Below are 23,872 nucleotides of genomic sequence, written 5' to 3' on the forward strand. Positions count from 1 at the left end.
TCACTGTCTACCAATAAAGAGTGTTAAATAAAGAACTATATGATAATGCTAGTATTACACAGTTTTTGAAAAAATGAGGAATGAATTGATGTATCAGAATGAAAAATTGTCTAAGATATATTCTTAGATAAAGCAAAAGTCACAGAAGAGTATTATATGGTATGGCAGTTGTGAAATAGCTATCTATCTGTATCTATCATTTATTAATCTAGATACCTACTTACTCATTTATCTATTTTTCTGTCTATCCATTCACCGAGGCAATTAAATGTCAGGAAGAATGAACAACAACAAAAAAGTGATCACAATGATAATTTTTGGGAAATGAGGTATGGAAGATCTGTGTGGGGAGAATTTTTATGTATCATTTTAAATTTTTCTCTTCTTTTTTTTTTTAAGATTCTATTTATTCATTTGAGAGCAAGAGACAGAGAGAGCAGGAAGGGGGAGAGGGAGAAGCAGACTCCCTGGGAGTCAGAAGGCTCAGTCCCAGGAACTGGATATCATGACCTGAGCTGAAGGCAAATGCTGAACCATCAGAGCCACCCTTTTTTTTTTTTTTTTTTAAGATGTATTTATTTATTTGAGAGAGAGAGAGAGAGAGAGAGAGCAGGAGGGGCAGAGGGAGATGGAGAGAAGATCCCAAGTGGACTCCATGCTAAGCACAGAGCCAGATGTGAGGCTCGATCTCATGACCCTGAGATCAGGACCTGAGCTAAAAGCAAGAGTCAGTCACTTAACTAGTGAGTCACCCAGGTGCCCCACAATTTTCTGTATGTATTAGTGGTCTATTGTTGTATCGTCAAAGCAAGTAGCAAGACAAGCCCAGCTTCAAAGAATGAGGAAACAGACTCCATTTCTTGATGAGAGAAGCAGTAACAACATGTGGCCATGTTTAATCTAATACACTCTACTAACTGAATGTGTTATAATAAGCATTAATTGTTTTAATAAGAGTAATAAGAAAAATAAGAAGAAGTGCTAAGCTTTTTCCTCCTTTTTTCTCTAATTCCCATTTGTATCTTTGAGTTACACAAGAGCCTGTTTCAATTTAATAATGAAATGTGATTACTAGTTAGTTAGGAATGATCCTATAACATACATAAAAAAATATTTGAATAAGTTTCAGTCTCTACAAAAAGATTCATTCCAGATGTGAAATTCCAACTGCATGTGAAGTGCACATATACTTTTATTTACAAGTGGGCACTAATGACTTTTGCACAGTGAGTAAATAAACTTAGAGAAAATTGCATTATCTTCCATGTGTCTGTGGGTAGCTTTAATAGAATTAAAAATCTTTCTTCCTTACAAACATTTGTCATTCAGCACTTTAGTGGCAAAATTTTCTCTACTTTATGTAGTAATGTCCTACTAAAAGGAAATTTAAAGAGAAAAGGTATGAATTATTCTAAGTGGTTGCTGTAATTACTCTTTAGTTTTCCACCAAAATGAATTCAATGATTAATTTTCTTATTAAATGTAAGTAAGCCCTCATTTTTCAGATTCAGTGTGGAAAAAGGCTGTGCTTTTCTGCTGAATTCTTAGAATATATTTGTCCCCTCACAGCTCCTCTACTTTTCCTCCTCCCCCACCCCAAGTATGAGATCTCTCAGTTCTAGAAATTTCTACCAATGTAATATGGGTTAATTACTTGTATCCAAGTAGAATTACATCTCTAGTACTTATCTTGTTTACTCTGTACTTTGCCTCTTCCCTCTCGATGGGATTCCAAAACCAGTTTCTTCTTCCAGTCCTAACCAAAGCAGAAACAGAGACAGAAGCAAAAATCCGAAGGAACTACTAGCCAGTGAGCCAAATCACGAGTCTTAGCCAATGATTGCTTGCAGAGCCTAGCTTTTTGTTTTGTTACTTTATTTGGTTTTACTTATCTCTGAAATTAACTATGATCTGCCCTAGAGAAAAGACAAATGACTCAGTGGTGAAGCTAATATAAGGGGAAGAGAGAATTAAAGGCAAAGAATTCTCATAGATGGAGTTGAATTTTTCTATTTTTCAGCAGAAAACAGAATATTCAAATTCAAATTAGGATAATGCAAGAGGGGGTTGATAAAATAACCATGGTGAAAGACATACGTTACATACATTGAGAAATGACAGGGAAGAGTGCAATACACAGGCTGTTGCCATATTAGGATCAAAGCATGAAGGGTGAGACTTCGTGACTCACTGGTTCAAGGACTTGTCCAATTGGAGGTGACCCAGAAAAGTAAGGAGCTGAGGGAATGAACACCCTGAGTTCAATCTGCTCTTTTCTCTCTACTCTTTGTGCAGCTTTTCACTGGCCAAACCCAAATGAAAGCTAGAAGGCAGGGAAGTCTATTGGTATAGCCCATTCGGGATCAGTATTCTGAGCCAAAAACAGGGTAGAGAAGGGCAAAAAGGCAAGGAGAAGATATATGGTCCAGAGGGAAAGAGCAAAAGGAGGGAAGAGGGGAGAGGAGAGGGGGATAGAGGGTGGGAAGGAGAGAGAGGTGGGTAGGAAGAATGCATGAGGTTGTAGCTAGCTGTCAAACGTTTATGAGTGCTAGGGATGGCTTTAATTTCAAGAATGATGAAAACTGGTTATGGTAATTACTATTAATTAGTCCTGTAAATATTTATGTTCTATATCCCTCCATAGAGTTGATTGTAAGCTACCTGAGGGCAAAGATCCTGTTGATCTTACTGATTCTGAATCTTACTGAATTACTGAATCCTGTTGATCCTCCTTAAATATTTGTTGACTCACATTGAATAAGAGTACTTTATTGAATTTAGTTGTTTTGAAAAGTTAAGACTAGTTCACAGTGAGAATTTTAAGGCTACGTCACTGGTTCCAGTGATACCATCTTACAGTGAACAACATGACATCCCTTCACCTGTCCACATTGTGATTATTAATCTACTACAACTTCTGCTGACAGCAGAGAATCTCTGTTCTGATAATGACAATATAAGTTGGTTTGCCAGAGAAGTTTACCAACAGCTTGAAACTTTCATGATGAAATGACTGGTCAAGTTAGTGTTGATGGCATCTGGCTGGAGCCATCCATCACTAATCCTGGGAAGCAAGACTATCTAATGGTTCCAGTTTTATTCAATCTATTTTATGCAGCCATGCTTGACTATGCAACAAGAGACCTCAGGGTTGATATTAGGATATATTTGATCTCCGAAAAGCCTTTTCCACTTCAATAACTTGCAATCCTCCTCAAAAGTCCTTGAGGCAGTTGTTCATGAACTCGTGCTTCCTGATGACAACATACCCAACGTGACCTAAAATGGATTTCAGAAAACTTTGTAGGCCTTGTGTTATAAGTTGTCTATAAGCTAAAGGTGCCTTAATATGTGCCAGATTTCACTAAAAAAAACCTCCAAAACAGTTCAGCAACATTAAATATTTTGAAAGAAATTATTGACAATTTGTTTCTTTGTCATTTTACAAATAATCACCAGATAAATAACATTCAGAATTGGGATGCCTGGGTGGCTCAGTCGGTTAAGCATCCAACTCTTGAATTTGGCTAAAGTCATGATCTCAGGGTCCTGGAATGGACCCCGGATGGGCTCTGTGCTCAGTACAGAGTCTGCTTGTCACTCTCCCTCTGTCCCTTCCTCTCCCCCACTGGCTCATTCTCGGTCTCTGTCTCAAATGAATGAATGAATAAATAAATAAAATATTTTTAAAAAAGAAAATTCAGAGTAAAAACAATATATTTGTGACTAGCAGTACCATCAGTATTTATTACTTAGCATAATGAACTAAGATAAATTGTGTCTTCCTGATTGTGCAAATTGGGAGCATTTAGTGATTGACTCTACAGGGAAATTGACTGAATCTTAGAATTCCCTCCCTAATGGCTATATAACTGCTAGACATTGTAATAATAATGGGAAGGTCATCTAATCACGCAATACTCAAACTGGAAACTATCTGAGAGTTTGTTAACCAAAGTCTCTCATTTTATATATGAAGGGTAACTGACTTGGTCAATATCATACTATTAACTAATTTCAGAAACTGGACTATGCTCCATGTCCCTTGAGCACATCAGTGTTATTTTTATTATTCTAATGAATGTTATGGTAACTAGTTTCCAAGAGAGTCTCCAGTGATTTCTACCACCTAGTATTGTGAAATTCCCTTCCATGCTGTAAAGATGTTAGTATGCATCATGGGTAGATTACAACATAGTATTTCACTTCTAAGCTAGATAATAGAAGGGTCTATGGCTTCTTCTTCACAGTGATTTTGCTTCTCTTGAAGCAGCCACGTGCCAAGTCTGAACAGTCATAAGAAGAGGCTCACATGAAGAAGAACAGAGGACTACAGCCAACAGCCACCAAGGAACTGAGAGGTCCAGCCATCTGCAGTGTGACTGAGCTTGAAAGCAGCTTTTCTTGAATTCGTCAAACATCAACATGTTTGCTGTGCCAGCCAACATCTTGCCTGCAATCTCAAGAAAGACCCTGCACCAGAAGGACTGAGGTTGGCCATTCTACGATTCCTAAACCTCAGAATCTCTATGAAATATTAAATTTTTGTTTTTAGCTACTAAGATTTGAAGTAGTTAAGATTTATGCAGCAACGTAGAACTAGTACAATGTAATAGTAAAAAATTTCCTCAGTTTGTCAGGCAACTATGAAATGAGGAATCATGGTAGTTAAGTAGGAAGAGGAAGAACATCCTGGTAGGTTTATAATCTGTGATCCATGAATCCCTGGCCCCATACATAGATTTTAGAGATAAGGTGAACCCCCAAAATTACATGTAGAATTATATAAATATCTGTGCAAATATGGGCATATTTTAATCCTGAAATAGGGTCTTCTAGTTTTTGTTTGATTTTAAAAGTATATATGATTTATTGCATTGTGAGTGATATTATGTCCTGAGCTTGTTGAGGGCAGAGTCAATCATCTTTTTTATTATAACTCTAGAATATATATAACTCTAGAAACTTTCTGTCTCCTAGTGGGTACTCCCCAGATGGATGTTGGTGGAGGGACTGAATGGGCTCATGTATTTGCGTGCACATATACCTCTTATGGTTGCATGCTCTCATAGCCATATATTTGTAGTCATTTTCCTTCTGTGGTACATCTCTTATCTCTTATCGCAATTATTAATTATATAGTTTAATTCAAGACTGTTGGACAATCCGAAGCTATGTGGCTCAAACTGAAATGCTTATTTGGTCTTAGCATGGTATATTCAGAAGCTAGAGAGTGAAGTAGCCATGAAGTACACATACAAGAAATTTCCGAGATATAATTTTGACCTTTTTTTCTATGATACACACACAAAGAGTTTGCTGTAACAAATGTGGATATCTTTCTTAATGTTTTTCTTTGAATTTCAGCAGTGCAGGAAAACCATTACCCCTGAATTACAAAAAAAAGAAAAAAAAAAGTCATGGGGCCATTTGCTATTCTGACTGTTTATTGCTTCTGTCACAATTTTAGAATTGAACCTACCACATTTACTAACATCCTGCCTGTCTTTCTTAAGTAGTTAATTATAATCTCATGCAATCTTTCTGGGAACCTATATCCATTAACAAAATTGGGTTTCCTTCAATTGTCGCTCTAAGTTGATGGATCCCAGTTCACCTATGTTTTCACTAAGGGCAGTGCTGCTCAGGCCCATACAATGGATCCAAGTGTGCTTATTTTGAGAACTTGGTGGAATTATACCCACTTCCACCTTCAAAGTCATGTTTGAAGTTTCTGCTGCAGTCCTGATGAGCCATGTACTCACTCACTACCTACCATTGTGCTGTACTTCACAAGCCCCTGCTAACACATTCCTCTTTAATTCAACAGAAATTAGTTTCCATCTAAAAGTTACCTTTATGAAATTTCCCGTTGAAAAACACTATTTTCTCAGTTCTATTATTTTCAACATATTTACTTACATCTGGGAATGTTTCCAAAAGGAGCTTTAGGAAATTATTGTACATTCATTTGGGGCAAGGGGAATACATCTATTGGAAGGTCTGAATACTGCCACATGGAGAACAAATGAGGGCAATTAATCCTGGTAATTCTCAAAGTGAAAATACTTTATAACATGAAAAATATAGATTTAACAAATTGATTTTCCGTTTGAGATATATTTTCTCCCTTATCTTGAGGAAATACACATAATTGTATTTTTTGTCAAGATGCTAGTTAATACAAAGTACTTAGAAAAAAAATCAGTGAGGATGAAAGCAGATACATATGTTTAAGCCATATAAATAATTTATAGCCTCACAATAATGCATTGTAATACAGGCCAGACTCAGCATGGTAATTAAACTGCTCATTAAGTATCTGTTAATGCACACCCACATGTCTCTAACTCTTATAGGCCATTCACAGTTCTGCTCGTTAGGCCCAGAGTGAATTACCCACTCTTGAATAGCTTTGGCTCCACTCATTCTTCAAATTATGCATGCATATAGTCAGAAGATGTTTGTGGTGCCTACTGTATGCTATATGTACTATGCTGGGCTATGGGAATATAGAGGTAAAGAAGAAAGAAAATAATAGGGCTTACAACTGACCTAGACTCATACCCTGATCCAGTTTCTATTGTATATGAAACATAGAAAAATAGTCTAAAATGTATCCAGGAAATTTCTTTTATACATATTGCATACTCCTTTGCTCTCTGTTTAGCATGACCATGAGCTTTTCACTGCATCAAGATAGAATTGACTAAATATTTTCAAATAGCATGTTCTAGAACATAGTGTATCTATTTGTACCACCTTTGTCCTTAATCATTGAGGCTCCAAGAAACCAGATAGGCTCCTCTGAGATTGTTTCATGTAGTGCTCATATTAGCTAAACAAGATCATCCTTGAATTATTTGATAGGCCTTATTGACTCCTTTTGTTTATAATGTCCTGATTGAATTTGGGAACTGTTTACATCACTTTCATTTCTAGAATGTTTATGCATTGTGCTGAAGTTTAGAAATCTAAATTAGTTAAAATGTGGATGGGGTGATGGATGAAGGGTATTTGTTGTCTAGGCTTTGCAAGTGGGTAAGCAGCGGTGATTATTGATTTTGATGTTTGTTTTGAATTTTTAAATTTGAGCCATATGCTACATATTCCACTTTCTACCTAAGAATATATTTTAAAGTAATTTTAAAGAAACCAAAATCAACGAAATCAATTTCTGAAATCTGACGCTATAATGAAAGGGACAAAAGTGGGAGGGTGAGTAAACACAAGGCAGAAATCAAGAAGAGAAAATCAGTCATTTCACAGAGAACATTCCTGCAGTACTCTTGGAAAGATAAAAGATTGATGAAACTATAAACTAAGAAGGCATGATTTCATTATATAATGCTAAATCTATGTAAGATGCTCAATAACTAGTTTTGAAATTCTTAGATTTAAAAATCTTGCGTCTATAAGAAATACAAGTCAGATGCTTAAAAACTTTCCTGTTTATACACTTTAAACTAAGCTTATATCATCTCAAGGTACCTTAACCATCCCTAAACATACTCACTCCTGAGGTTATAATTTAAATAGTCTTGTTCTTACTTTTGATTAAATTATATCATAAATGTACAAAAGTTTGTGAATCATAAGCTCAGTGAACTTTCATAAGCCAAAGGTAGCTGTTTAGCCAGCATCAAGATCAAAGTCACTCTTATGTTCCTTCTAGTCACTAATCCCAACACAAGAGTAACTGCTCTCCTGGCTTCTAACAGTATAGATTGTTTTGACAGTTTTGAACTTTACATAAACGGAATCATACACGCCAAACTTTTGGTTCAGACTTTGAGTTTCTGCCTGTGAGTTTCATTCATATATATTTTTATATCAAAAATAGTTATTTTATTTGTTTTCTTTTGTAGTTTTAAGTTTTTGTTTAAATTCCAGGTAGTTAACATATACTATAATATTAGTTTCAGGAGTAGAATTTAGTGATTCATCACTTACATATAACACTGAATGCTCTCATTCATATTTTTTACATGTATTTGTAGTTCACTCATTCTCATTGCTGTATAGTATTCTATTCTGTGAATATAACACAATGTAATTATCCATTTTACTACAGATGGGAAAAAATGAAGAGCATTTTGGAAGCTACCAATTTGGGCCTATTGAGCACTATGTTACTATGGACACTCTAGTATGTGTCTTTTTCTGGGTTACTGGCTAAGCCAATGTTCAGCTTTAGTAGATCCTGCCAAAGAATTTTAAAAAGTAGTTGTAAAGTTTGGGTTTAAAATACAAAGAAGTCAGCATTCTATGGTAGAAGTCTAACGGCTGAACGTGTAAACTATAGACAAAATTGTGTGAGGGAATTAATGAATCATTGGCTGTGAGAATGAGTCCTCCCACCATAGGCCTACCGTGTTTTTTGTCAAAAACCATATCTCTTGAGGAAGACAGCAGCTATTACTCTTCTGATATCCATTTGATACCAGCACCTCAGAAATGGTTCATTCAAACAGTCTAAATGTTTGGAAGTGACTCTTTGTCAAATCCTGCCTAAAAACAAAAACAAAAACAAAAAAACAAAACAAAACAAAACAAAACAAAAACCATGCCTGAGGTTGGAATAAAAGAAAAAAAAAAAAGCTTCATATCGTATCATACACATTTATTTGTAACCTATGGCAAGTGGATAAATTAGTAGAAATATTTTCTTACCAAACAATAAAGTTAGCTGAGTGCATGTTATCTTTAGAGTGGAAATGGAGAAATTGTGAGAAAGATTAGGTACAAAGGAGATTTTTTTTTAAATGATGCTTATCTGAAATTTATAAAATAGTTATGTCTCACTATTATATTACCATTTTTTAAAAAATGGTCAATCTTAAACTTTGTTTGTCTCACTAAGTTATAAACTTTGAGTTTAGGGGAAAAGATTTTTTATGATCTCAGTCACACATTTTGTTGTGTTACAGTAGAAAATAATTTAATGTTCATTTACGTAGTACTCACAGATATAATCTTTTTTACTTATTAGGATGAATAAAAGATGCAATAAAATGTTTTGTGAGTTTAGTTATCATTTGGGTATGTTGGCTAAAGGTAGGTACTAAATGACTTTCAGCAAAGCAGAGTCCCATACCTTAGCTCTGGAACATACCAGAGGTTTTCTTTCTTCAGCAAATATTCCAAATAAAATTGTTCAGGATGTGACAGCACATAAAAATAAATTGTGTTTCTCAGGATGCCTGGGAGCTCACCCAGTTAAGCATCTGCCTTCAGCTCAGGTCATTATCACAGGGCCTGTTCAGTAGAGAGTCTGCCTCTCTCTCACCCTCTGTCCCTCCTCCTACTCATACTCTCTCACTTTCTCTCAAATAAATAAATAAACTCTTAAAATAAATAAATAAATTGTGTTTCTTAAGCACTAGCAGTTGCTCCAAAAGGGAGATAACAATGAAAAGTGACTTAAAACACACACATTTGCACACATACAAACATGAATGATCCTCACAGTGATTACTCAAACTGGGAAAAGCAGCCAGGAAAATTTGCATGCTTCATAATGGTGGGAGTTGGGGATGCATTCCTCAACCAAAACAAGTACAGTAGAATCACTTTTAAAATGCTCAATTTAGTTTAAAAGGTTTTGAAGTAATGATCTCCTTCATCTCATATTTAGCTTTATTAGATTGAGTTTTGTAAACTTTCTTGCTTTGTTTATTCTACGGACTAAATCATGTGCCCCCATAATTTATATGTTGAAGCCCTAAACCTTGATGTGACTATTTTTGGGCACAGGGTTTTTAGGAGGTAATTAAGATTAAATGGATCACATGGGTAGGGCCCTGATCTGATAGGATTAGTGTCCTTTTAAGAAGAGACATCAGAGAACATTTTTTTCCACCTCTCTTTCCCATTCTGTCATGTGAGGACACAGTAAGAAGGTGGCCATCCACAATCCAGAATGTGAGCTCTCACCGGAGACCAACCTTGTAATACTTTGATCTGGGATTTCTGGCCTCTAGAACTTGGAGAAAATAAATTTAAACAATGTCATCCAGTCTGTGGAATTTTGTTATGGCATCCCAAACACACTAAGATGATTCATAAAAAAGTTGAACTTTTTTCCATAATTAATAGCAAATTCCTCACTTTTGTTAAAGTGAGGTCATACGGCATAGTGTCTGACGACCAAAAGTCAAGGAAAGGGGCACCTGAAATGTAATATTGCCCTTTCCCATTTAGCTTCCTTGAAGTCTGAGAAAATGGCCAGCAGAGATCAGAAATGGAGCCTCCTCTTCAAGTACATTGTGTGTTCATTTTCAACTGAATAGCAGATATTTCGTTCTTTGCTCCCTGAATGAGCACTTTCTTTGGAGTGACTGCCTCCTCTGACAATGACATACAAACATTTGATTTAAATGTTATGCTCTCTGAAACTCACCATACTCATGGTAATGATACCTCTATGGCCTTTACATTCACAATTTTTTTATTCCCTTGACTATATTCCAACTAAACATGAACCAGTGATACACAAACCGACTTCTTTCCATTCCCATCTGCCATCCTTCTTCTATCCAGGAATAGATCTCTTTACAGAAATTCCAGCTTCTGTCTCAGAAGTCCTGATGTTTCAGAGTCTTTATTTAGCTCTGCTTTTATACAAAGATATTTTGAAATGGTAATATCACTTGTAAAGAGTCCTTCCTTCCTCTGGGACTAGTAATCATGTTTTGTATTGTTTCTGAAGTGCAACATGGGAAAGAGGTAATATATCTTTCAAGCTGAATGCTTTCATTGTCACTGGTTTCATTTTTCACACAGACTTTGACATATTTCAGTATTGTTGGAGGTAATGCTGTGAAAAAGCTAGGAGGTTGGTTCATCCACATCCCTGACTTCGCCCTCTTTTCTCTTTTCGTATACAAATTGTAAAACTTAATGGATGATAACTAGCATAGCAGTGTCGTTCTTTTTAAATTCTTCGTGAACCTTGTACTCTGGCTGGTATTGATTTCCTTTGCCATTGTCAGTGCAGTGGATTGAGTCTTTGGTGTGCATTATCCTTCAAAGATCAATATGGAAGTTTTCCTGTAGATCGACTTAAATTTAAGGATAGAATTTAACGATCCAAGATGTATTAGTGAAGTTAAACCAAAATAATTATTTGGTAGGTGGTTAGTAAGTTTATGAAAAATTATGAAGATAAACACTGAAGTAGCTCCATAATCTTGTACGTCAAAATGTGGAGACCTATTTTTTCACCTTTCCACAAATCTAAAAATTTTACGCCTGCTTGCATAGTGAAATTCTATATACAAAGAATATAATCATCATCTAAGTTTTCATCTTACCTGAAAAAGCAGCTCTTATTTAAAAAGTGATTAAATCGTTATATCAATGAATGGGCAGAATGAAAAAATAACTATAGCATTATGGGAATCAATGATAGACAGTAATTATAGTTCTATAATTGCATTACTTGTAAACAAGTGTGGATCCCTCTATTGACCCTTAAGTTTACTATTATTATTTCCATACTAACTTTTCAAAAGTATTTACAGTGCTTAGAGTAACAGTTTATTTTTCATTATTTGTAATCATTAATTAGAAATACTATGGTCTAAGTCTTTTTGATTTTATGTTTATAAGCACAAGGATACAAAATTTACCTTAGATTTTAGGATGTGTAGTTGTTTCCAGGGGCAAAAGTCAATCAATATATAATAGCCCATCAAACAATCATAAACAGATGTACCATGTTCTTTTTTCATGATCAAATTTGTGTTCTATAATCCAATAAAAGCAAATTGCCATATTGTTCATATTTTCTTTGTTATTAACTATGGATAAGGATTACTATAGGATTTCTTTGTTGCACATCATTTATCATGTAAAATATTGAGTTATTTCATATTAACTTGTGTTATAGTATAACGTCCCATTCCATAACTTGTGTTAGGTTGCTTTGCTCATTTCTTCACTGTTACAAAAAAAGTAAGAGTTACAATTCTTTAGGTTCATGTTTACTCCAAATGAGAATCCATAAATAGAATTTTTAAAAGATTTAAGCCCAAAAGAAAATTATCTTATGATAATAAGAAATATTGAAACTTCCGTTGTGAAAATGCATATTTAATTGTAATTCAGATGCAATTTTTTTCTCATAAAATGATACCGTTCTTAAATGACTAAAGTCCCTCCAAGTGATTTAAAAGAAAGTTCTACCTACAATTTTAGTTCTCTGTCTACTTTAAGAGTGCCATTGAAAACATGCTCTTTCACAAATAACTCATTTAAGAGGACTTGCGTTCTGACAAAATTCACTGCTGTTTGTTCCTTTTTCCTACTGGCAAGTAAAATAATGTGAATGATGTACTGCTCTTAAATCTGAGAACTGATTACATGGTGTAGTATTATAAGACTTAGAAGTTTAATTTTTTTAATCATATAGGTGAAAAGTTGCTAGGTATATTTGGAAAATGCGTGTATACAAACACAAAAATATTAAAAAGTTTGTATATATATCATATATTGAAAGTATTTGTATGTGTTTATAATTCAAAACAAAGTTAGAGCCATTACAATGTGTATTTTTCAAGTTATTATCATTTTTCAAAGATTTTTTTAAAAGTAATCTCTGCACCCAACTTGGGGCTCAAACTCACAACTCCAAGATCAAGAGTCCCACACTCTACCAACTGAGCCAGCCAGGTGCCCATTTAAGTTATTATCTTTTTGAACAATTTCATACGTTGTTAAAAAATTACAGGACTATAATCTTAATTACTTCATAATATTTTAGCTTATGTATGTATCATAATTTGGCCACTTTCTATCATTGGGCATTTAAGTAGTTATGCTTTTCCACTTCTTCAAATAGTAAAATGTCTATTTTTAAAACCAAAATTTGAGATCTATACATTCATAAATCATTTACACATTGATTGAATGGCTTAAATATTTCAGGCAGTCTGCCAGGGGCTGGGTACAAAATGTGGAAACAAAAAAAATATGTAAAAGCTAATATGAGTGAGGAAGTTTTTTTAAGTATAACTTCTTCTTAATTACTGTATTTTCTATATAATGGGTTATCAGAATATTTTGATCAATACAGGTTTCAAAGCCAGAGAACAAACAATAGCATGAAACTTCACTTAAACGTATTTTTTTTCTTCTCATTCAGCAAATACCATAAAAAGCATATACTTCCTTCTTTCCTTACTATGTGTATATTTTATATATAAATGAAACCCTGAATTTGTTGAGCTCCAGACTCCACAGATTTAAGAACCCTACACAATGGTGGTTTTGCAATTGGTGCCATAAATCTGTGGCCAGGTATGTTATGCAGAGTATCCTACAGCCACCACAATAATTTCCCCTCAGTTTCTTGGAACATAATATTTGCCTCTCTATTTTTACATAGGGTCTAATCATTAATGTTGGAACTCAACTCATGGTATAACTTTTAAATTCAAAGTACCTATGCTTACAGATTAGAGTAATAACTGACCAGCCTAAACACCATATAAATTACTGTAATACATATATTTACGGGAGAAAAGACAAATTACATTCATATAGCTTAAGAATTTAATGCTTCATAATCCAATTTTCAGAATCCCATCTTACTTTAAGCCTATCAGGAAATAGATCTACTATCTCTTTCTGTGCTTATCTTTTTTTTCTCTCAAACCATAGAGGGACACGGGTCTCAATTTAAAAATGTGAGCTCCCGAAAATCAGGCCTCCTTTTAGCTGTGTTTATTATAGCATCTAGTACATTCTGACATATCTATAAAATGATTTGAAAATCAGATCAAATAACTGAGAAAGCCTTTGGCAAGTAAGGATAGAAAGCCAAAAATGTGTCTTACGCTATGGGCATTGTCTCAATTGTTTATTGTCTAATATCCAATATATCTGTATTGAATATATTTTATGTTCTAGGTTGCAAAGATGTAGAAATTAATAATTCGATGTTTTTAAACTTAAAACTTGAGGAGTTTGGGCGTTTGAAAGGATGCTCAAATAAGCATGTAGAAAAATGTTTCTAATACAGTGTGATTAATTTCCTTAGTAGAGTAATGTGAAAGACTCCTAGAACACACCAATGTTCATCGCAGTATTATTCACAGTATCCAAATGGTGGAAACAACCCAAATGTATAACAAATAAAATATGGCCTATCCATCCGTTCAATGGAATACTATTCTGTCTTTAAAGAACAGGTCCATGCCACACATGGATGAAGCTTGAAAACACTTTGTTAGTGAAGTAAGCCAGACTGAGAAGGACAAATATCTTATAATTCTACTTATATGATGTGCCTAGAATAATCAAATTTATAGAGTTAATAAGTAGAATAGTGGTTACCGGGGGTTGTGGAAGTGGGGAGAACAGAGAGTTATTGTTTAATGGGTACCATGTTTTCACTCCTCGGGTGGATGAAAAAATTCTGGAGATGGATCCTGGTGATGGTTGCACAACAACATGAATGTACTTAATGTCACAAAACTGGACACTTGGTTAAAATGGTAAACTTTACCTTAAGTCTGTTATAGACAGTGAGTTTAAAAAGTTGAAGGAAAAAAAAATCCTCTGGGTCACAGAGAATTGCACTGACTTTCTGCAGGAGTCAGCACAGGCTGTGTGTAGGACAGCTAGTTGTGAAGCCGAAGAGGATGTTGCTGGTAGACACAAAGAGAAAGGGCAGTTCCTGTAGAGCCACAAGAATCTCAGTGCTGGACAGATGTACAAAAATATTCTCTGTGATAGGAGACACACGGTCACGTATGAAGAAACGGAAGGAATTCAATGTGGAAAAGTTTAGCCAGGGATCAGGTCATGAAGAATGTCTGTGGCAGAATGTATGTATTTTCCAAAGACAACCTGTCTCACGTATTCTTAAACAAGCTTGCAGTTCCTCCACCGAGAAAGGGACTCGAATTCCTTTCCCTTTGAATCTAGGAAGATCTGTGACCTGCTTGTCGACCAAGGAATGTGGCATCAATAATGTGCACCTTTTCTGCAAGACTTCTCAAAGTCATAGAGGTGATTCAACTTCTGCACGATCCCCTAGGAAAATTGCTTTTGGAGACTTCAGCCATACTGGAGCCATTTGACTGCCAGACTAGAAACTACAGAGTGAACTCATGGAGCGTGGAGAGGACCTGACACTGCATAAGGAGGAGCAGAGGCTCAGCCAGCTCTCAGCTGCACTGCCCCCCCCCCAACTTTTTTCCAGTTTCAACCCTTGTCTGACTGCAAGATCATGAGAGACTCTTGAGCCCATACTGTCAAGCCATCCAGAAACCCTCACAGACAATACAATGATTCCTGTCTTAAGCTACTGAGTTTTGCAGTGATTTGTTAAGTAATACATAGCAATAGCTATGCTGAAAAATATCATATGTCAGGCTTGGAGTTTGAACTTGACCGCTCCCTATTTTATATGCATCCCTTGCCTTTTTTGTTTTTTTAAGTTTTTTTTTTTTTTTTTAAGATTTTATTTATTTATTTGACAGATCACAAGTAGGCAGAGAGGCATGCAGAAGGTGGGGGGAAGCAGGTTCCCCGCTGAGCAGAGAGCCTGACGCAGGGCTAGATCCCAGGACCCTGAGATCATGACCTGAGCCAAAGGCAGAGGCTTTAACACACTGAGCCACCCAGGCACCCCACATCCCTTGCTTTTTTACCTTTGTTCATACTCCTTTCTTCACCTGGAATGCTATCTACTGAGATTATTGTCTATTCAAAGTCTTTATATTCTTTAAGGCTCAGTAACAAAATATGCCTTGATTAATCTAACTCTTGTAACTGAGAATCACTGTTCCTTTTTTGAATAATAGTGTTTCTTTTTATGGTACAGGTGGCATTTATTGCATCCTATACCAGTTTTTGATTACCCTTTAACAGAATGTCAGAGACTTGAGGCCAGGCATTACGCTTTACCCACCTTTCTGGTCTGCATGATGCCTAGCACTGTGCTTTAGAGTTACCATGTTAAAACTATTTCACTCCCTGTCCTGTTCCCCCTGCTTGTGCTCTCTTTCTCTCTGTAAAATAAATAAATAAAATCTTAAAAAAAAAAAAAAAAAAAAAAGAGGTTGGGGGTACCTGGGTGGCTTGGTCAGTTAAGCATCTGCTGTTGGCTTAGGTCATGATCCCACAGTCCTGGGATGAAGCCCAGCATCTGGCATACATGTCCGGACTCCCTGCTCAGTGGGCTGCATGCATCTTCCTCTCCCTCTGCTGCTCTCCCTGCTTGTGTGCTCTAGGGTGCTCTCTCTCTGTGTGTCAAATAAATAAATGAAATCTTGAAAAAAAAAAGACTTTAAAAATAATTACTGAAGGTATTAAAAAATACATAGAATACAGAGGAAAGTTCTAATTTATGGAACATTATTTTCATTTCTCTAGATAGTATTACCACCTGTCATGAATGTATCTCTGTTCCTCATTCACATTTAAACACGTATATATTTTAATGATGCATATTAGGTAAAGCAAACTTTCAGGAAAACCAGAGTTATATTAGTTAACTTTCATCTAAGACAGGTAATTTGAAAAGGTAGCCAAAATATTCAGAAAGGTCACAGAATTCTTGGGAATTTTTGTCCTAAACGTATAATCAGAACTTCTATGTCTATGTAAACCAGACAGACTTTACTTTTAATAGCAACTCATGTAAATTTTGGAAATTGTCCAGGAAAATACCGGCTGTCCTAACAGCCAAGTTTTCCACCAATTTTCTGGCAGCAGTGAATGCTGAGAAATGAATGCAGGAATTGCTTTTATATTCCAAAGCTTCATCATCCCTTAAGCTAAACAAATGACAATCAAGCCCACTTCCAGCAAGTACACTCTCCTCGTACTGACCTCAAGGAAATCATTCAGGAAACAGCAAGCACACTTTTCTTTAGATTAAAAAGTCCTATTAGAGTTGGATAATTAGTATAGTAATGAAGATATCTAGCAAAGCGACCATAAAATCATAAATGTGTCAAAGATCATCAGATTTGGAAAAGCTGATCTGAGCTATACCGGGAGTTGTGATTTTATGTTTTCAGAGGAATTCTAATATTTGCTCACTGCCAACATTAGATGAAGGAAGTTTGAGAATTCACTCCTTTTTTGGACAAAAATGAGAAAAACAAAGAGAAATGCAAAGATCTGGAATTCCTGTGCATTTCACTTACCACTTTTAAGTGTAAAACTTCAAGGTCTCAGCTACTAGTCTGTTGTGTCTAGAATTAATCTGTGAGGAGTCTGCTTAGAAAGTCGAGACTTGAGATGAAATCAGTTTAATTTATAATGCAGGTTGGAGGGGAAATGGGAGAAGTACAAGGACAGCCAGTTATATCAACAACACTTATGGAAGTTAAGCATAGTTCTGTAGGAAAAACAGCCAATGTCAGACCTTTGCTGTTGTGCCATGACTTAGTTGTGATGGTAGAGCAACCTAGGGACAGGCAGAGGCACAATATTTGGCCTTGTTTTTAATAGACTTCAATTCCTTGGAAGCTTCAAGAATAAAAGACTGGAAAACTATTCAGAAAGAGTGAGTTTTACTGTCTCAATAAAATCTTTCTTTTATAGTCCCCTTGTCCTCACTTATTTCTTCTAGAAGTAGATTTGTTTTTAATTGCAGTATAAAAATCATACGATTTGAATTTTCTTTCCAGGGTGTCAAATACCACCTACTTCAAATGCCCTTACTATGTCTCTCTACTCTGCAGATGCTTATATGAGATTATCTCACTCCTCGTTCTCTACTTCCCTAAAGTTAACCCAAAGGAAAAGACTCAAGGATGGAATTAAATAAAGAAAACAAGAGATAAGAGAGATTTTCTGGGAGAATCTTGAAATGTTGTCAATTAAAATCCTATGTGTTCTCTGAAGCAGGTGTGTACAGCAAGTTATTATTCAATCTGTGGCCTCGTTTATCTACTTTGTCCTTCTTTAAGAATTACTCAGGATTACCTTTTATGAGTGTAAATGTAGGTTAAAACTATAGAGATTATAGTGAATGGTTTAGAGAAAAAAAAAAAAAAGCTTCCTGGAATACATTTGAAGAATTGAACTATATTATAGAAGAAAGCATTGGAGATAATCAGTTTTAACATTATTATTTTTATTTTTTAACATTACTATTTTTAAAGACACTATCTTTTCTCCAAAGGCAAGGCAGAGAATCCTAATGATTATACATTAAATCCTCTGTTCATGTGCAAATGATTTGTTGACTGAAACTTCTAAATAGCCTATAAATTATTTGACAAAAGATACAATGGAAGGTATCATTTTTGTTAGATGACTATCAACATTTTAAAACTGAAGGGAACTACGATTACAAGCTGAGGCATTCAAAGGGAAGAAAAGTAAGTTAAAGATAAAGTTTGGTTGCTCCAATTCTTGTGCCCTTCTAAACCAGGCTTTGGTTATAATAGTGTAAACTTGTATTTTATTAAGAAACTCAGGATGAAATAATTTGGAAAAGGATATTGAGTTTTCTTCTTGTCTTTTAGATTTTGTAATGTGCTGTCCCTGTATCTATACCACTGAGTATCATTAAAAGTCCTAAAAGGAAATCTAGCAAAAAGTTTCTCATGTTAAGTAATGATGTTTATTGTAAATTAAAAAAAAAAATGGTTTAGAAATAAGTTTTATTCCGGATTTTATTAGTAGTCAAGGTAGGCACAAAAATGTCTTAAATTTGAAGAAACTTTCTAGAAAGATATAGTCACTTAATTTTAAACTTATAACCAAACCATCTGAATGTGACTTTTTTAGGAGACTTCCCTTGGCCAGGGTTGCAGTGTCATTACTCCCAGGATGTCACTGACTTTCTGTTCTCTGAGAATGTTGCCCCTGGAGATAAGAAGGAGGGGGACCCTGATGGTGGAACCCAGGAGAGCTAGATATCCCTATCTGCTAATATCGACATCATTTGGAATTACTGACAATTGCCTTTGTACTTACATAATGGAATTATTGTAAGAAATGTTATCTTGGGAATTTTAATAGAAAGGATTATAACTTTAAAATCTTCATGAAATTTATTATGCATTATTATGAAATTATTTCTGAATTACCTAGGGAAATTTGGAATTATTTCTGAATCACCCAGGGAAATTTGAAATAGGCCCTATGGGAATTCTTTTGCAAATCAATTTTACTCTTCAATATGGGAATGGGACAGGGGTGGGGAAGAAGAGTTGAAACAGTGGTCAAATAAGTCATTCCCATTTAAGAAGTAGGACACTTAACAACTGTTATCTTTTTAAAAACTAAAAGACATCTATCGCCATGGCAAAATGTTCTATGTATAAAACTCACATTGGAAAATCACTATGTCTTGATTGCATTCATCTAACCATCAGGGATTTATAACTGAGATATAAATATTTCATTGAATTTTTAATAAAACCTTAATGTGCATGATATACAGAGAGTACACTACTACTTGAAAGCCCTGATATATGGAAACTCCAGCAGTTTTGAGGTGGATCAATAAATTTCATGACTTTATGTTACAAGGGTTTAGTATCATCTTGTCATTTACCATCCATTTCTTAAAAGAAAATAACTACAATTAGAGTACTGGACTGTATTTTTGGTAAGAAACCAAACCCTCCCAGACACATCACTGAAGCTATCTGCAGTATCCAATATGTCTTTTGGCTGACAAGGCTTTTTTTGTTTGTTTTTATTTTTATTTTTTCTTTTTTAAATTTCAGTTTTGCTCAGATTAAAAGTGGGACAGTGGAATACAGCATACTCCTTTGGTATGTCATAAAACAAGATGGTGAATAGAGCCAGAGAATTACTCTATAAAGAACCAGAATTTTTAGAGTATATCCAAGATGATGCAATGGGTCAGATTTTATGATACCGAGTAACAAGATCCCATGGTTACAAGCTCCCTTATTAATGGCACACAAGAAATAAAATCACAATGCCTCTAATGACTTTTGCTGGAGTGTTGTCCTATGATGAACTCGTTCATCTGTAAAATGAGAACCTTGAATTGGACTGTTTCTAAGTTCTCTTCTTGTTCCAAAATGCATTTTTCCCCATGTTTGTGCATAGGAGCCATACATGAAATTTAAACCATAGTAGGCTTTAGAGGAAAGATTTCAAACCCCTTGAGAGATTCTGTTTCATTTTCCCCCTTAGTAGAAAAACCCTGTAAATAGTATAAATTCATAGACCAGGTGAAGCAGATGAGATGATGTATTACTAAAGCTTTCCTCATAATATTTATTTTTTAATTATTCAAAATTGAAGAGATTTTCTAGAATTCAGCATCTGCTAGTCCATCCGTGGACTTCAGTTTTAATGAGATTCTAAACATCTATGTGTAATGGTCTTTGCCCTGTAAATTAGATAACATTGCAAAATACTTCACTGGAAAATATAAATTATTTACATACTTGATTTTTCTTGACCTAAATTACTAAATGGGTTTAGTATGTTTGCATAGATATTCATCCTTTTTTTTTTTTTGTAAAAATATCATATGCTTAAGAGTAGCTAAACACCTAGACTTCTGTACTTTCAGTCATATTGTTTTGTCCTTTGAGTAATGGGTATTAATTCTATGAAGTTGCCCTGAATTATATAATATAAAAAAACAACAACAACAACACTTTTTGCATGTTGTGTCAACCTCAATTGGTTTACACACACTATCGAAATCATTTTGGAAATTAACCAGTTTTTATCATTAGATTTTATGTATTTTCCAGGAGATAAAATGTTGGACTGGCTCTTATTCAGTTTGAACAGGTTTATTTTTGTATCATAAAATCTGGAGAATGACTGACATTTGAAGAAAGTAAACTGTTCACATTAAAGCAATCATCAGATTTATATATTATCAATCCAATTTTATTTTTAGCTTATTCATTGCATTATTTTTTTAAAAAGTCAATATAGCTTTCTTTACTGAGTACTCTACTTCACCCTTGATTCCTTCTAATTCATTGTGAGCCTACTTAATGTAAGTCAGGAGGTGTTTTCTAGTGCTCTTAGGATGAAAAGAATAATCTTTTACTGGAAAAAATTCATTTCTAACTTAATTATTCTTTTGAAGTAAGCTTTTAGTCTCTTTTTAAGTAAGTGTCATGTTCAGTTTTTCCTTTAGACTTTTTAAAGCTTAAGTTTCTTTTATATGTATTGAGAGTATGTTCTCTGGGGCAGAGAATGTGATAGTGAATTGAGGATTGATTGGTTAGCCTCAGTTAAATGGGGAAATGTTTTCTTAAAAAGTATTCTCACATGGTTGGCACTTCATAGCTATTCAAAGGTGTTACACTATTGAATGGATGGTTGTGCTCAAGGAATTTGATTCTATTGGTTAAGACACATGGTCCTGGGGTGCCTGGGTGGCTTAGCAGGTTAAAGCCTCTGCCTTCAACTCAGGTCATGATTCCAGGGTCCTGGGATCGAGCCCCACATCAGGCTCTCTGCTCAGCAAGGAGTCCACTTCCCTCTCTCTCTCTGCCTGCCTCTCTGCCTATGAATGATCTCTGTCTGTCAAATAAATAAATAAAAATCTTTTAAAAGACATATGGTCCTGTATATTTACATAAGTAGCATTATTGTTATTATCTTAGTTTTTATTGACTGTACTTTGTATCTGCCTATAAAGATGGGACATACATGGAGAGTGTGAAATAAAGATTCTTCAGTATTAAACTCACATGAACATGGATACAACTAAATTTGGAGCTTTCAGACAGTAATACTCAAGGTTGTGTGTATCGCCATCATAGCTTGTCTCAGTGCTACAATAGCCAAACCACTCTGGCTGACAATAGTTTGTGTTATCTTCGGCAGTACTTGGAGGGAAAGGAGATTAAGTAATCATTATCGTGATTTTGGTCTCTGGAAACAAAGAAAATAGATGAAATAGACTTCGACTAATTAGGAGGCTTGGTGACAGTCAATGATCTCCTATAAGGGAAACAGCAAGGGTGACCAAGGGACTCTGCTCTATCCAGAAGCACTGAAATTGACAACTAGAAAAAAGATATAATTTTCAGGATAATGTACATTAATCATTCTAAAGGAATGGGAGTTTTGTTGAGGATGGGAGGATGGGAGGTTATTTCAGAACTTGAAGAGACATAGAGGAGGTAGGTAAAACTAATGCAGGCTGCAAGGGTGGTAGGTGTTTGGAGACTAGTGGTTATTTAACTCTAGTTATTTGAGCTTCACTCACCAACTCCCTTTATGTGTCCTAGAGGAAAGAGGTGAAGCATTGGGGAGGGACTTACAAGCAAATTGTAAGCACTTGGTGAAGTCATTTCTTAATTCTTTCTCCTACTCCTTGGTCCCATTTTTGCATCTTTAGGCTCAGCTCGGGTCCTTCTCCCTCTGTTACCAGCCCCTCCTTCTGGGGTCCTCAGGATGCTGTGATCAAGACCTGAGCTGAGATCAAGAGTTGGATGTTTAACCAACTAAGCCACCCAGGAACCCCTAACTTATTTCTTATTTTCGCATTCATTTAAGATTTTTAGGGAAATTCCATCACATTAACCACTGAGAATCAGTTTTCAAAAACTACCAAGGTAAATCATTTCAAAACTCATAAAAATAAATCCCCACATTAGAAATTAAAGTTGTTCTTTATACAAAGGAAATTATAATTGACCTTATATTGACAGTTATCGTTAGCTATTATCTCTCTTCTCTTTGTTCAACTTGCTTCATTGACTTAAAAAATTTCAGGAGTGGGGTTCCTATTTTGAGATAAGTTTTGTTTTTTTCATTTGTTTGTTTGTTTTAATCAGTATTCTTCACAGATTATAGAATGACCAGGGTAGGGGACTTGTCTGTTTCTTTGCTAACATACACACATACCCAGCCTGTGCTACACATGGTAGAACAAGACATTAAAGAACACAGGTGCAGAAGCCAGACTCCTGAGTTGGCTCTGGCTCTTCCCTCTCCTGACCATGAGTGTCTAACGACACTCTGTCTCAGAACAATGAGATACTGAATGTCTCATTGATAGTCTGGTACCAAAAGCAGATAATGATAGAGTTCTTACCTTTCAAGGTTGTTGTGAGTTCAAGGATTGAAACATGCAAAGCCCTTAGATACCTCCCTGACATATAGTATCTTTATTTTTGTTGTTATTATTATTATTGGTGGTAGTGGTGATGGTAGCACTTAATACTTCAGAAAGAGAGGAGAGATCAGTGTTTTCATAGACTCGTAAGAATTGCATAAAATAATATATAACAAAAGGAGAAATTGTTAATCACCACAGACAAGGCCATTCCGTATCAAGAATTGAGGGGTGCCTGGGTGGCTCAGTGGGTTAAGCCTCTGCCTTAGGCCCAGGTCATGATCTTGGGGTCCTGGGATCAGGCCCCACATTGGGCTCTCTGCTCAGCAGGGGGGGGGCTGCTTCCCCCCCTCTCTCTGCGTGCCTCTCTGCCTACTTATGCTCTCTCTCTCTCACTGTCAAATAAATAAATAAAAACTTTAAAAAATAAAAAAAAAAAAAAGAATTAGTTTTGAGAATCTTTGTCCTTGTCTGCACTCATAGTGCTGGAGGAAGTATATGGCTTTATATGCACTTTGTCCCCCACCTCTAATACATCTAAATCTCTCCTCTTCCTGACACACTCTCAAAAATGACTTAGAGCTTTGTCAAATATTCTTTACTTATGACTTCACCTCAGTCATTTCATCCACTCTCAATATATTGTCCTTATCTTCCACTGCGGCAGCTTTTCTAATTGTGATGTGTGGAATGCTAATGTGAGATAGTAGTAGGTGTTTTGTTTTTTAAATGTTTTCATTTGCAACTTTGGCAGACCAGAGGACTCCTGAAGCTGCAAGAATTCTTGCAGTCTTTTCTGTGTTAAAATACTTGGAGATTTTTATT

Source organism: Martes martes (genome assembly GCF_963455335.1).
Source record: "Martes martes genome assembly, chromosome: 6".
Taxonomy (NCBI): domain Eukaryota; kingdom Metazoa; phylum Chordata; class Mammalia; order Carnivora; family Mustelidae; genus Martes; species Martes martes.